Here is a 14,800-nt window from a genome sequence, read left to right as displayed (position 1 = left end):
TTCAAATAAGAGTGCTGCTATCGCTTGGAATTTATGTGGCCCCAAGGCCCACGTGTATTAAACTTAGTCCTCAATATGGTGCCATTGTGAGATCATGGAACCTTTGGAGTATCCAATGGGAGGTCTTTAGGCCACTGGGAGTGTGCTCTGGAATAGGATACTGAGATGCCAGCTTCTTCCTCTTGGTTTTCAGTTTGTTTGTTTGTTTTGCTTCCCAGCTGTGGGGTGAGCAGTTTCGTCTTCCCTGAACTCCCGCCACGATGTGCTCCTTCACCCCAGGCCCAAGGTGGCAGAGATAGTCAACCATGGATTAAAGCTTGCAAAACTATTAACCCAGAAAAGCCCTTTCTCTCTGTGAGTGGATTGCCTCAGACATTTCCTTATTGTGATGAAATTCTGCCTATTGCAGATGGATGAAGACAGAAGTCTTTTAAACACACGAAGCTGATGTGTGTGGAGCCCTCTGACTGGTGAAGGGTTTGCTCAGTTGGCATACGGTATGAGAAGATGATTTAGTCAGCAGCCACTTGGCTACAGAAATAGAAAGAGCCTGAACTTCACCTAAGGAAAGGAAGATGGGGGATTTTCAAGTTCCTGATTGCAGAGATTACAACCAAGATGACTTCTCAGAGAGGAAGCCAGTGGGTAACTCTTTTCCATCTCGGCCTCTCTCTGCTCCATCCCCGCAGCCCAGCTCCTTCCCCAGGTCCATGGCAACTCTACTCCCACAACCATCTATTGTGTGGCCCTGCCTGGCACTGGGCCCCCACATCTTACCTGTCATCATACAGCTTCCTGTATCTGTGGCCTCAGGCCCACAGTGTGAGAGGTGTCCTTTGTGGCTCTCTCTAGGATATGTCACCCAAGAATACTATCCTATGTGGCCTAGACCTGAATTAACAAGATACATGCATTTGCATGCAAAATTCGAGAAGTCATTGTTTTTTACCGCAGCGTAGTACTCTAGCGTGTATATATTCCATACTTTCTTCATCCATTCTTCCATTGAAGGGCATCTAGGTTGTTTCCAGGTTCTGGCTATTACAAATAATACTGCTATGAACATAGTTGAACAAATGCTTTTGTCATATGATAGAGCATCTCTTGGGTATATTCCCAGGAGTGGTATTGCTGGGTCCAGGGGTAAGTTGATCCCGAATTTCCTGAGAAACCGAAACACTGACTTCCACAGTGGTTGCACAAGATTGCATTCCCACCAGCAATGGATGTGGGTACCCGTTCCTCCACAGCCTCTCCAGCAAAGGTTATCCTTGGTGTTTTTGACTTTAGCCATTCTGACAGGTGTAAGATGATATCTCAAAGTTGTTTTGATTTGCATTTCCCTGATTGCTAAGGAAGTTGAGCACGACTTTAAGTGTCTTTTGGCCATTTGACCTTCCTCTGCTGAGAGTTCTCTGTTCAGTTCAGTGTCCCAGACCCAAAAAGATGAACATGGGATGTACTCGCTCATAATTGGTTTCTAGCCATAAATAAGGGCCACGGAGTCTACAATAGGTGAACCTAAAGAAGCTAAGTAAGAAGGTGAACCCAAGGAAAAACATATTGTTATCCTCTTGGCTAAGGGAAGTAGACCAAATTGCCGGGGAGAAAATTAGGATCTTGGGGGTGGGGTGGGATGGGGGTAAGGGGAGATGGGGAGAGAAAAGGTAGAAGGGAAGGAGGGGGGACTTGGGGAATCAGGAGAATTGGGATAAAGGAAAGGTGGATAGGGGAGCACGGAACCACAATTCTTAGTTAAGGGAGCCACTTTAGGGTGGGCAAGAGATTTGACCCTAGAGGGGCTCCCAAGTGCCCAAGATGAGGTTCCCAGTTAGTTCCTTGGGCAGCTGAGGATTGGGAACCTGAAATGACCCTATCCTAGAGCAATACTGACGAATATCTTGCATATCATCATAGAACCTTCATCTGGTGATGGATAGAGATAGAGACAGAGACCCACACATGAGCACTGGACTGAACTCCCAAGGTCCCAATGAGGAGCAGAAGGAGGGAGAACATGAGCAAAGAAGTCGGGACCACGAGGCGTGCACCCACCCACTGAGACAGTGGAGCTGATCTACTGGGAGCTCACCAAGGCCAGCTGGACTGTGACCGAAAAAGCATGGGATAAAACTGGACTCTCTGAACATGGCGAACAATGAGGGCTGATGAGACGCCAAGGACAATGGCACGGGGTTTTGATCCTACTTAATGTGCTGGCTTTGTGGAAGCCTAGCCAATTTGGATGTTCACCTTCCTAGATATGGACGGAGGGGGGAGGACCTAGGACTTACCACAGGGCAGGGAACCCGGACTGCTCTGTGGACTGGAGAGGGAGGGGGAGAAGAGTGGGGGGAGGGGGAGAAGGGTGGGAGGAGGGGGAGAAGGGTGGGAGGAGGGGGAGGGAAATGGGAGGCTGGGAGGAGGTGGAAACTTGTTTTTTGTTTATGTTTTTTTTTCTTCTTTTCTTAATAAAAAAAAAAAACAAGATACATGCATTGGCTGGGCATGGCTTTCCAGGATTTAGTCACACATCTCAAAGTCTCATTTTGCAAATGAGTCAAGTATAGATTTTGGTCCAAGTTATAATGTAAGGTGGCATAGAGACTCAGTGACAATACAGGGCTTGAATTTGGTCCTCTAAATTCATAACACAAGATCTTTCTAGAGCATCACTGTGCTCTTTTACTGGCCCAAACACAATGGAGAATTGGCCTTTAATGGACATGCTGTGCCACTGAATTGCAGAAGAGAAAATGTCATATCACAGCCGTGCAGAATGTATCACAATAAGCCTGGGGAGGTGGAAGGGGACCATTCATACACTGATCATCAGCCGCTAGATCTTCCTGGGACACATTTCGGGTGCCTCCTCTTGTTTTCTGCTTCCATTTCCAAATACAGTAACAGAATGCACATGCTCTATCCTGTATCCACACCCTCCCAGCTGTCCCAGAATAAAAGAACACTTATTCTGAGAAATTAGACTGGGCCCTGGGGCTGTGGTGAGCAAACAGGCAGATTTCTGCTGTGATGAATCTGAGGACAGACAGATCGTGTTTTGATTTGCTGTGACAGCAAGGGACAGGAAGGTGTAGGAGCACTTAGAAGGCCTGGTTTGGCTCCCAGGAAGCCCCTGGGAGAAGGTGTCAGGCTGAGGCCTGAAGATTAGTTGTGCCATTGCTAGTGTTTCGGAGAGTGCCCAGAACCATGTGTTCCAGCGTGGCTGGTCTCCCAGGCTCCCATAGCTTCAGGTAGTCTGATCCCATCCACACCACAGATCAGGAACTGAGTATAGGAGTTTGTATGCATTGACTCATGCTACATGGTTTAAGAGAAAGTGCTGGGCTGTCTGTCACAGAACGTCACTGGAGACTTGTACAGTGGCCATAGAACCATGTGACAGCTGGTAAGTCGGTCATAGTGTGCAACAGCAGCTAGAGGCTGTTGGGGTCCAGCAGGACAGGAGTAGCCAGGGGCAAGAGCAGTCTGGGGCCTCGGAGAGCCTTGTAAAGACTCATAGACCAGGTTACGGGCTTGCTCCATAGTGCTGAAGAGATGGCTCAGTCTGTAAAGTCACTGACACACATATGAGGGCTAGAGTTTGGATCCCCAGAATCCATGTAAGAACCAGGGTAGGAGAGGGGAATGAAGACAGGCAGATCCCTAGAACACACCGGCCAGCCAGTTTACTAGCTGAATTAATAAACTCCAGGTTCAGTGAAAGGCCCTGTCTCTAAGCCTAGCAGGGAGCTGGGAGATGGCTCAGTGGCTCAAATACTTGCTGGGTAAGTGTGAGGACCAGACTCCAGGACTCGCTTCAATTCCTGGTGGGTGTGGTGATCTGCCTATAATCCCAGGCTTGGTGGGGATGCAGGGGATCCTCAGCGCAAGTTAGCTTGGGAAACAAGTCCTGTTGGAGAACTCTGAGTGTAATTGAGAGGCCCATCCTCAGTGGCTAAGGCAGAAGAGACATCGAGGACAATTCCCAACATCAGTCTTAAGCATCTGCATCCATGCATACACACATGCACACACACATACATGTATACACACACGTACATATGCATTCACAATACATGTACACACATGGGCACACATACATGCAGACCCACCTACACACATGTAAAACATGCATATTCACAGTCACACAGACATACGAACATGCACTGGTCTTTATTCTAAATGTGATAGGTAGGAAGACACTAAAGGAATTTAAGGACAGGAAACACATGATCAGAACTGTGTATTTTTAAAAGACCATTCTGTTTGTGGGATGACGCACAGATTGGAAGGGGGCAGGAAGAGATGTGAGAAGACGGATTTAGAGGCCACTGTCTGGGCCCTGAGGAGGAGGAATGATGACTGTGTGTGTGTGTGTGTGTGTGTGTGTGTGTGTGTGTGTAGAGGGGTGTAGACAGAGAGATGCAGAGGGAGAAGAGAAGTAAGATAGGGCAGTGTTTTGGGACAGGGGTCTTCTGGGGAAGGACAAAGTCATCCTATTACTGTCCCACACGGAAGTCTTGTGATCTCACCTGAACACCCTGCCTGGCCTTTTTTGTGTACTTGCCCCGGATAAGGACATGCTATGTAGGCACACTCCATGTTATGCTGCCTGCACTGGCTCCCCCATGGCAATCAGCCTCCCAGCTGCCAGGAGTGGTGGCTGCAGAGGGCTCATGGGTCTAGAAATGAGCCTTGTAACTTGCTTTTGTCCAAGGTCATGTGCAATTCCTGAGGCAGCTGTGGCTATTTTGAAGGCCATGCTTGGCTCCAGAGCATCACAGAGCACCAGTTCCTGCTGCCCCTCATTTCAGGTCAACAAGCTGCCCAAGGACACGCCCCCCAGGCCTCCTGACTCTGCCCAAGGACACGCCCCCAGGCCTCCTGACTCTGCCCAAGGACACGCCCCCATGCCTCCTGACTCTGCCCACAGACACGCCCCCAGGCCTCCAACTGCGACTGCATAGTTCCCTCAGAATCAGTTTCATGGGAATCTCACCCAAGACACTTTGGTGGCTTTGCAACTTTGTAACGTGTCAATGTGTTTTGTCAATATACAACAGTTTCATTTCTGCCTGTTTCCAGTTGATCCCCGAGGGACTTCCTCTAGAGCTTGTGGAGGTAGAAGGGAGGTGTGGCAGGCTTCCAGCATCCTGATGCACTTGCTGAGCCAGGAACTCATTTTCTTGCTGTACACGTCTTTAGCTCAGTGCCAGGGGACCTGTCCTCCTGAGGCTCAACCCTTCACGATGGACAGACCCAAAAGGCACAGATGGGGTCCAAGACCATCCATGCTTCCCTGTGGACTTCGGGTTCAGGCATCAGACCCAGAGGCTGTCTTACTGGATCACTTAACCAGCCCCAAGACACAAAGATACATTTACAGGAAAAACAGAACATAAAAAAACCTAAGATACCTTTGGATCTCTCTCTGACCTCCGTCTGTCTGTCCGTTCGTCTGCTCGTCTGCTCGTCCCTCCGTCAGTTCGTCCCTCCCTCCCTCCCTCCCTCTTTTCCGCCCTCCCTCCTTCCCTTTCTTTTCTCTTGTTCTTTTCTGGCTCCACATTGAAAGGAAAGTCAAAGCCTCTGCAGACTAAGGCAGCAGCGGCGTCAGGATTAACTGGAGAACTGGAAGCCCCAGTAACAATGTCTGCTGTGCGGAGGCGTGTAAGCGTTAGTGTGTCCGTCCTGGTGTGTGTGGGAAACCAGGCTCTCCTTACCGTGAATGCATGTAAAGTTGATGGAAAGGCCTAGAGAGTGGTTCTCAACCTTCCTAATGCTGGGATTCTTTAATACCCTTCCTCAAGAGTGGTGACCCCCAACCATAAAATTATTTTTGTTGCTATGTCATAACTATATACTTGTTACTGCTATGAATCATAATGCAAATATCTGTGTTTTCTGATGGTCTTAGGCGACACTATGAAAGGGTTATTCGACCCCCAATTAGGTTGTGACTCACAGGTTGAGAACCGCTGGCCTAGAACAATTGACGGATCCATGCTAAAGGAGTCTTTGCCCCAGCTCCTCCCGAGTTAGGACCTCACTGGTGGCTGTCCCTCTGAGGACCTGCCCAGGCACAGTGGGCCTGGTGTTGTGTGGCGCAGAAGACAGTCTGAACCTCGCAGAGGGTGGCCAGGGCTGCTGTTGACAAGAAAATCTTCTCTTTCTGCTGGCTCCTCTATCTACCTGCACACCTGCAGACCCTGCTAGGTCCCAGAGATAGCCCGACCCCGACCCCGGCCTGTACCCTGCCCTGATCCCGACCCCATCCCTCCCCCGACCCCTCCCCAATCCCAACCCCGACTCTTACCCCAACCCCTACCCCGACCCCTACTCCGACCCTTACCCTGACTCCTACCCCCGACTCCTACCCCAGCCCGTACTCCGACCCCAACTCCTACCCTGACCCAGACCCCTACCTCGACCCCTAGGACTTTTGAATGTTCCTTCCATCCTTAAAAAGTGTCCTGGCAGACATTCAGTTAAGGACTGCATTAGGCAGGGTCCCTAGAGGGCCAGAACTAATAGGATGCCTTCGTGCTGGTAACGGGGATTTACTAGACTGCTTTCTGGCTTCTAGACAGACAGAGGGAACTGTTTCTCTTGGTCTGAAGACACCAGTTCTGAGGTTTGTGAACCTGCTGCATGGATCTTCCCGTGCCTATGACAACCAATACCTCCTGCCAACAAGGGTGGGCTCTTTGAGAGACCGGCATGGGGAGAGGAGTCACCCCTGGACAGAGTGTGTAGGACTTCTCACAGGTGACTGGAAGGAAGGACAGGAGATCAGATACAAAGAAGGCAACAGTCCAGGGGCTGGAGCCAAGCACACCTGTGTGTGTAGCCTGGCTCCACTTGTAGCTTGCTTTTTGATTTATGAAACCCTTTGAGTGTCCTCTTCTAAAAGTGAGAGAAAGTACTATATACCTTCTATATACACTGGCAAGAGAATTTAATGAGCAAGGTCAAGCTAAAAATAGCATGTAGTATTCTAGCACAGTTAAATGCCAAGCAGGTGAAACCATGAGAGCTGGCAATTTGAGTATGGATCTAGCAAACTCTGGCTTTCAGAAGAGTGGACCCCTGAGATCTGATGCTAAATCAAACCTCCGTTTGCCGCTTGCCAGGGCTGCAGCGAAGACTTTGTCTGTGGGTGTCAGAAGTGGTCTCAGGAAACAGGAAACTTGCCTGGAGGAGGGTGGCAGGAAACAGGCAGATTCTGGGTACCAGTCCCACAGGGTCTCAGGACACCAGGCCGCAGCGCCAGCCACTTGATTTGCAGAGCTGGGTGCAAAATGAAGGTGCGGGCTGTCTTATTAAAAACGTATTAAAAATCTCTCTCTTTTTTTTTTTCTTTTTGGTTTTTTCGAGACAAGGTTTCTCTGTGGTTTTGGAGCCTGTCCTGGAACTAGCTCTTGTAGACCAGGCTGGTCTCGAACTCACAGAGATCCGCCTGCCTCTGCCTCCCAAGTGCTGGGATTACAGGCGTGCGCCACCACCGCCCGGCCCTAAAAACGTATTAAAAATCTCTAGGCAAGAAGAGCAGAGGAGCAAGTCAGGCAGGGAGCCTCCCGAGCACAGCTCTCCTAAACCCAGGGCTCTGGGAGACAGCAGAGAAGGCAAGTCTGTGCTCCAGCCCATGGGAGACAGCAGAGACAGTGGCAGGTCTGTGAGCCAGCCCTGCCACATTGGAGACAGTGGGGATTAAGGATGAAGTCCAGCCAGGGCAGGCCAAGCAGAGCTGCTCAACTCTGGCAGGTTCGGGAGTATCCAGGCCTTCTAACCCCATGCTGGGCACAGTAGCTTCCATGAGGGCACAGCATTATCTGTGCAGCTTGTCTTTACCGGGCACAAACCATATGCTAGAAAAAAGTAAATACTTCCCAAATGCTATTTTTCTTGATTTATTCTGTTTTTTGGCCTAGGTTTAAAAGAATTATTAATAATATTAAAACACATATATTGTGGTCAGCAATATATATTGATCCATTTAAAGATGCATTAAACTTCTGAAATTCATTTGCTGTATTGTCCTGCATAGGATACCTGCCCTTCCTGTAGTAGGTACTTGTAGACAGATGCTGCTCGTTCATTTCCCAGCTGACCGACCCAAATAATCACACAGAAACTATATTAATTACTACACTACTTGGCCTAGTAGCTCAGGCTTCTTATTAACTAACTCTTGCATCTTAAATTAACCCATTTCTATTACTCTGTGTATTCCCACTAGGCTGTGGCTTACTGGGGCTGGCATGTAGTGTCTCCCTGACTCTGCCTACTTTCTCTCTATATCTCTGCTCTGATTTCCTGCCTGGCTTTACTCTACTAAGCCCTTGGATGAAGCAGCTTCTTTAATAAAAAATGGTAATAAAACATATTCATAGCATACAGAAGGGAATCCCACTTCAGGTACTAACTCTTATACCCATTTTGCAGATACAGAAACTTAGAATGGCTGTTCCATATGTGCCTGTCTCCAAACTTTCTTATCCTTTCTACAGGTGGTTCTTGTTGTGAATAAGGTAGAATGGTGGTGTTGAGTGTTAGCCACCACAAATAATCTGTGACATACTTTCACGAGCTATCATTTATCCCATCACCTTGGCATGGCTGGTATTCCATTTATGCGTGCGGAGATTGAAGTCTGATGTTTAGTGGCCAAGCTCAGGGGCCACTCTGTGTTGCCCATTGTAGGGACAATGGAATGAGGGGTCTCTAAGGTGGTAGATACTCATTTCCAAGTGCCTCCTTCCTTCAGGGATGGGAGAAGTTTGGGAACCCCGTTGGGGATGGAAGCCCGCCTAGGAGTGGCCTTCCCAGCAGTCACTGTTGGCATTCTATTGCCATGGAGCAGGGCAGAGGAAACTTCTTGGGGAGCCACACCTGCTCGTGGATGAGCGCCCCCATCCCTGGTCATTGGGATCACAGAGTCGCAGGGTTAAGGGAGAAGCCTGTGCTGTCCTCACTCCACTTCTTACCAGCCACTTTCCCACAGTTCCCTTCAGATGGAATTGGTAGCGTTTCCATGGCTTGTTATGAGGGGTAAATGGGTTCACCCACTTCTCCATGGGAAAGGAGCACCTGTCTCCGGGGCAGCTCTTCACGTACTGCTGTTGTCCTGTCCAGAACTCCCGTCTTGTCTTGGGAGTTTGCTGGGACCAGTTAGTCGCCGGTTCTCTGAGCTACCAGGCTGTACATCCCTGTCTGAGAGCCTGTCAACCTTCCCTTGCTCCTTGGGCCTGGCCTTGGATTCCTTTCTTCTCACTTTAGTACTGCTAATATTTGGAGACCAGCTCGCTGTTACGATTATTTCTAGGCTGTTTGAGTGTATATAACTTTCAAAGAAAAAATGGCACTAATTTTTTACTGCTGGGCACAATAGAATATGCACAGCCTCTGTGAGGGTCAGGGGGACTTGGTTCTGGTGTCAATTGTGTGAATTTTAAGACTATCACCAATACTCTCTGGTGCATGGGAAGAATGTCAGAGATTGAAGTTATTTTTTTAAAGACCCTCAATCTCAAAGCCAGGTAATGCATGGCGGGGAGGGGCATACTAGGGATGTACACACTGAGATGCCAAGCCCTTCATGCCTGGTGCTGTAAATCTAGATAAGAACCCACTGCTGGTGAGCTAAGAGGCCCTAGAGTTGAGCCTACTGCTATTACTTTGCTAAATGGACACAGTATCAGCTGTCTTCTGGATTCACGTCTCCTTACCCATTAGTTCGTGTGGCTTTCGGTCCTTATCCGAGAGCTGTCTCTGTACAGTGGATGGAGCTCATACAGACTCACCTCTGGTCAAGAGCAGAGTGTCCGTGGAGGTTTTGTCCCTCACTGGAAAATCTACATCGCACACAACACCTCCTTAGGCCCAGTGAATATTGAAAAAGAGGGGGTAAAAGATCTTAAGAGCCAGAAGTCAGGGAGGACTGGGACAACACGTTCTTCTGAACATTACAGGACCACTGTCCTCATGAGCCCATAGCAACTGTGGTTGCCTACATGAGACCTGCACACGATCAAGGCACCCAGCCTTCCAGCATTGCTGCTTTTGAGAGCCTTGGTTCCCAGAACCCGGGCTAGGGTCATCAAGGGAATGGAGAAAGGACAGACATACAGACACACATACAATGAAGCTGTGGTTCTCTAATGGATACAGCCGCAATATGGAACCTCAGCTTATTAGGTATAGAGCTGGGGAGGGGAGCAGCTGGGCTGGGTAGGAGGTCTCTGTAGGAGTGCAGTCTTAGGCTGAGCATCCCAGAGGAGGAAGCCGCACTGGCTAGTCTTGCACACGCGCATCAATGGTCGCATTGATCAGTTATTCACACTCTACTTGGACTCTGTGTCGCCCTCCATCTTGAACCCGGTCTATATGGATAACGGCTTTGCCAATTTCCCGTGGGCCTCGGAATCCTTGACCAGCTGTGCCTATGTCAAAATTCATGTCGGCTCAGGTCTTCACTCATTCAGGACTTCCTCCATTCCCTGTATAGTATGGATGGGGGAAGGACATGAACACCTCCAGCCCCTGGTTGAGCTGCTATTGACAACTGTTGGCTGTTAGGAGAAGGGCCGTGCTCTAGTGGATTGCCCCATACCCATGGACATATGGGTAGCACTAACTGGACTTGGTGGTAGCAAAACCAAAACAAGAAGGCCTTGAATTTAGGGGCTGTTTGGAAGGGGTCTGGGAGCAGTCAGGAGTGTGAGTGGGTGGAACATGATTAACACATAATGTGTGTGCATATGAAGTTCTCAAAGGGTAGTGTGCTTACCTCCGGTGTGTCCCATCACCCTGACACCCACGGACACTATTGTTCTGAGCAGGGAATAAATGGGTCATCGCTAGTCCTTGCCCTTTCTTTCACTGGGTTTCTCACTCTAGAAGGAGGACCCCACCAGCCAATGATCCAAGTTCGGGAACACTGACAGTCTAGCATGTGACCCCCAAAGGTTCTCTTCCTGATTGAAACTCAAGTTTATAGGAATGGCTTCCAAAGTTCAGCTTCCATAGATGAGGCATGACCCCGAGTTTCTCTGGGTTGATATAGAGAGAGATGTTCTGAAGCCACCTCTGACATTCTGCCGGCTCACCTGTGGCCTTTTCCTGGAGCCTGTAGCTGGTGTTTCACATCGGTAGGCCCAGAAGCTTATGTCTCAGTAATTCAACAACTACAGCAGCTGGTTATTTTCCCTGAAGATTTAATACTTGTCATTTATCTGTGTCAAAACTGCAAAGGAGAAAGTTTCCAAAGACAGATTTATTATGCGCACTGAGCATCTCAGGTGCAGCGGGGCATACAGATGGGCTGAGTCCCACATCCTCCACCCCCGCCGGTTTCATTCTATAAAAATAGCCAGTCTTACTTTGCATTCAGACAAGTGAGGAATGTACAGTCCTGAGTCTTGAGTCACCACGGGCCACTCATGGAAAGTCACAGTATTGTGAGAATGAGCTCTGCCGTTAGCTTCGGGGTCAGCCACAAGCTGGCAGGGCTGGCTTTGGCAAGGGGCAAGCTGCAGCCAGAGTTGTTTGGTAATTTGTGAGGCTTGGGACGAGATGAAAATATGTGTCCTCGAGGCTAAAAAGCAGAAAAGATGTGACATTATAGATAAGCCTTTTCTTCTCTTCTGTGGTTTTTCCGCAGGTTTCACGTGGCGGTTTTCGTTTGTTATTTAACGTCCAAAGAAAAATTTAAGTCTTCTGCTATTACCATGGGTTCAAAAGTTTATTTTTATACCACACAATGCAGATATAAATACAAATGTGGAACATTTGACTGGTGCATGAGACCACTGTAAGTTTATCATTCCTGTTTGGCAGTTTGACAGGGAACCCTGAACTGCCCAGAAGAGATAAATCAAAGCCAGGCTTGAGAAGGGAGACAGGAAGAGTCTCCCAGGCATGTGGGCTCTAAGGGAGGACCCCAGAGTGAGGAAAGTGTGGATCCCTCCTGGTGCTCTGGAGTCCAGCCCCAGGATAGAAAGAGTATACTCAATCTTCTCCTCGAAGGTACACCAACCTCCACCTCCTCAGCCTTCACCTCCTCAGCCTCCACCTCCCTCAGCCTCCAGCTCCCTCAGCCTCCACCTCCCTCAGCCTCCACCTTCTCAGCCTCCACCTCCTTCAGGCTCCACCTCCTCCTAGGGGAGGACTGAAGAGGCTTCGGAGGCCACTAGGGGTATGACTTGGAGAACTGAGTCTTGTAGGCCTCTTTTCCATGAATCCTCAACTTCAACTCAGAGTAGATGGTTCATCTGCAATGGTTGAGGTGTCCCTATTGCATTGCCTGGATTGGAGAGCTGAGTGGTTAGATCCCCAGGAGATGTGATCACTCAGCTCCCCAGTCCAGGCAATATAGTTTCTCTAGATGGGCAGCCCTTTCTGAAGGACTCTTCGGGGCATGCGCTAGAGTCTTGCTTCCCGCTGTGCTGCTAGGATGAAAGGCGACAGTAATAGTGGGGCAGGGTTTAGAGGAGCGGTCCTGCAGGACATCCTGACACGAGGCAAGACCACGAGCGAGCTGAGGCCAGTAGACCCTGTGAATGCCTCATTGCCCGTCTCATAGGATCCTTCTTTCAAAACACATCCGTGATAAAGAAAACATTAATAATTTCCAAGTGGCAGCCATGAAGCAGTAAGCTAGAAGCACAAAGCTCTTCTGAGGATGAAGTTTTCTGTCCCTGCACTCTGTGAGGCCCTGGTTGTAACCTTAGATCAGAATCACGGCCTGGGACTGATACTGCCCTGTGTAGAAATTCATAGGCCTCTGGATTCAAGGTCTGTTGTTCAGCAGGTTATCAGATGTTAGAATCGTGAGGGACAGAGCAGCCACAGAAGTCCTAGACTCAGAAGGAACCGGAGTCTCCAGTCCTGCTTCTGACCTCCTGTCTGGAAGTTTAATGACCACTGCACTCCCCTACAGACGGTCCCCAACTTAGAACATTTTGACTTTACAATGGTGTAACAGTGATATGTGTTCCATAGTCCACACTCCCAAATTTGCATTCGGTTTATTTCCTGAGCTAGTGGAGCTGGAGTTACAGCATGCTGTCAGCTGCCACATGGGTGCTGGGAACAGAATGTGGGTCCTGGGAACAGAATGTGGGTACTCTGCAAGAGCAGTTGGCGCTCTTAGCTGCCGAGCCATCTTTCCAGCTCCATGGTTGACACACTAAGATGCTGGGCAGTGGTGAATCACAGCTTCTAGTCACCAGCCATGAGGGTGAGCAACCCATACTCTGAAGTATATCACGCTGTTGAGATAGAGTGTTCAGGAGGTAAGGGATTAAATGCATTCAGCAGGATATTTTAAACTTACAATTGACTTATCAGGACACACAAGTCAAATAGCATCTGTATATTAAAAACTCTGTTAGAGAAAGCTGCCATTATCCATGCATGTTATCATCATATACTTTGGGGAAAAAAACCACAGGCAAACAATAGGACAATGAAAAATGTACCCTAAGTTATCCCAAAGACACCAGATCCTGTAAATTTTCCTTATTGTGGAGAAAGGTCTTGGCAGAGATGGCCAACTTAGGGCTCTTTGGCCTTGGATTACCTGAGGTGAACCAGCATTATCAACATCCTCAAAGGAGGGCGGTGGAAGTTGGTCCCTTTGTCTTTCTTTTCCTGTAGCTCTGATATAATACCCTGGCAGAAGCAGCTTAAGGAGAGAGGGTTGATTGGCTAACAGTTTCAGATTGCAGTCTATCTCAGCAGAGAAGTACCAGCAGCAGCGTGAGGGAGCCAGTGACATCGCATCCTTAGCCAGGAAGCAGAGAGCAACGCCTGCCGCTTAGTTACCGAGGATCTGAGTCAGGGAATCGTCCTGCCCATACTAAAAATGGGTGTTTCCACATCAGTGAGCACAACAAAAGTAATTGCCCACAGGTACATCAGGGCTATTCTTACAGGCACGACCAGGGAATTCTCACAGGTACACCAGGCGGTTCTCACAGGCACAACAGGTGAGTCTCACAGGTACACCAGGTGATTCTCACAGGTTCACCAGGTGATTGTCACAGGTATTCCCAGGTGGTTCTGGATTCTATCAAGCTGGCAATCAGCACTAACCTTCACATTGTGAGATACAGAAGAGGAGAAGGTCATATGATTATGGAGGCAGAGGCTTCAGTGATGTGGTCATAAGCAGTTGGTGCTCCCTGAAACTGGGAAAGGCAAGGGGCTGATGCATCATCGCTCTGTGACATGTTGCTTCCGGTCGTTGAGGCTCATTTTGAACTGCTGGCTCCTAGAACTGTGAGAGAATACATTGCTGCTGATTGAAGCAGACAATAAGTTTGTGGTCATTTTTTACATCAGCCTTAGACAATTTGCAAACTATTAGAATTAATAAATATGATTAGCAAATTTGTCAGATATGGGATCATATGCAAAAGTCAACTGTATTTCTACTAGGAAATTTCTACAAGTTAAAATGAAGACAAAATATCCGATTTGTAATATCATCAGTAGTTATTGTGTTGCCAGGATAAGGTCTAGTAAAAATATTGCTGAGAGAAATTAAAGAAAATTTAAATGAATAAAAGAATATATCATGTTCAAGTATCAAAAACTCAATACCACAAGATGTCATTTCTCCTCCAAAATATCTGTAGACAAGGCTAATAAAACCAGGTAGCTTTGTTCTGTTGGCTAAAATTGATAAATGGATTGCAAAATTCATATGGGAACTCAAAGGATCAAGCTTAGACAATCTTGGAGAAGAATGAATACTTTACACTACTAGTTAACTGTGGAGGCCCAATGTAACATG

This window comes from Microtus oregoni, unplaced genomic scaffold, assembly GCF_018167655.1.
Source record: "Microtus oregoni isolate MIOR12 unplaced genomic scaffold, Mior012 000016F_ref0000370, whole genome shotgun sequence".
NCBI classification, from domain to species: Eukaryota; Metazoa; Chordata; class Mammalia; order Rodentia; family Cricetidae; genus Microtus; species Microtus oregoni.
The sequence above is the reverse complement of the archived record's forward strand: the minus strand, read 5'-3'. Positions refer to the sequence as shown.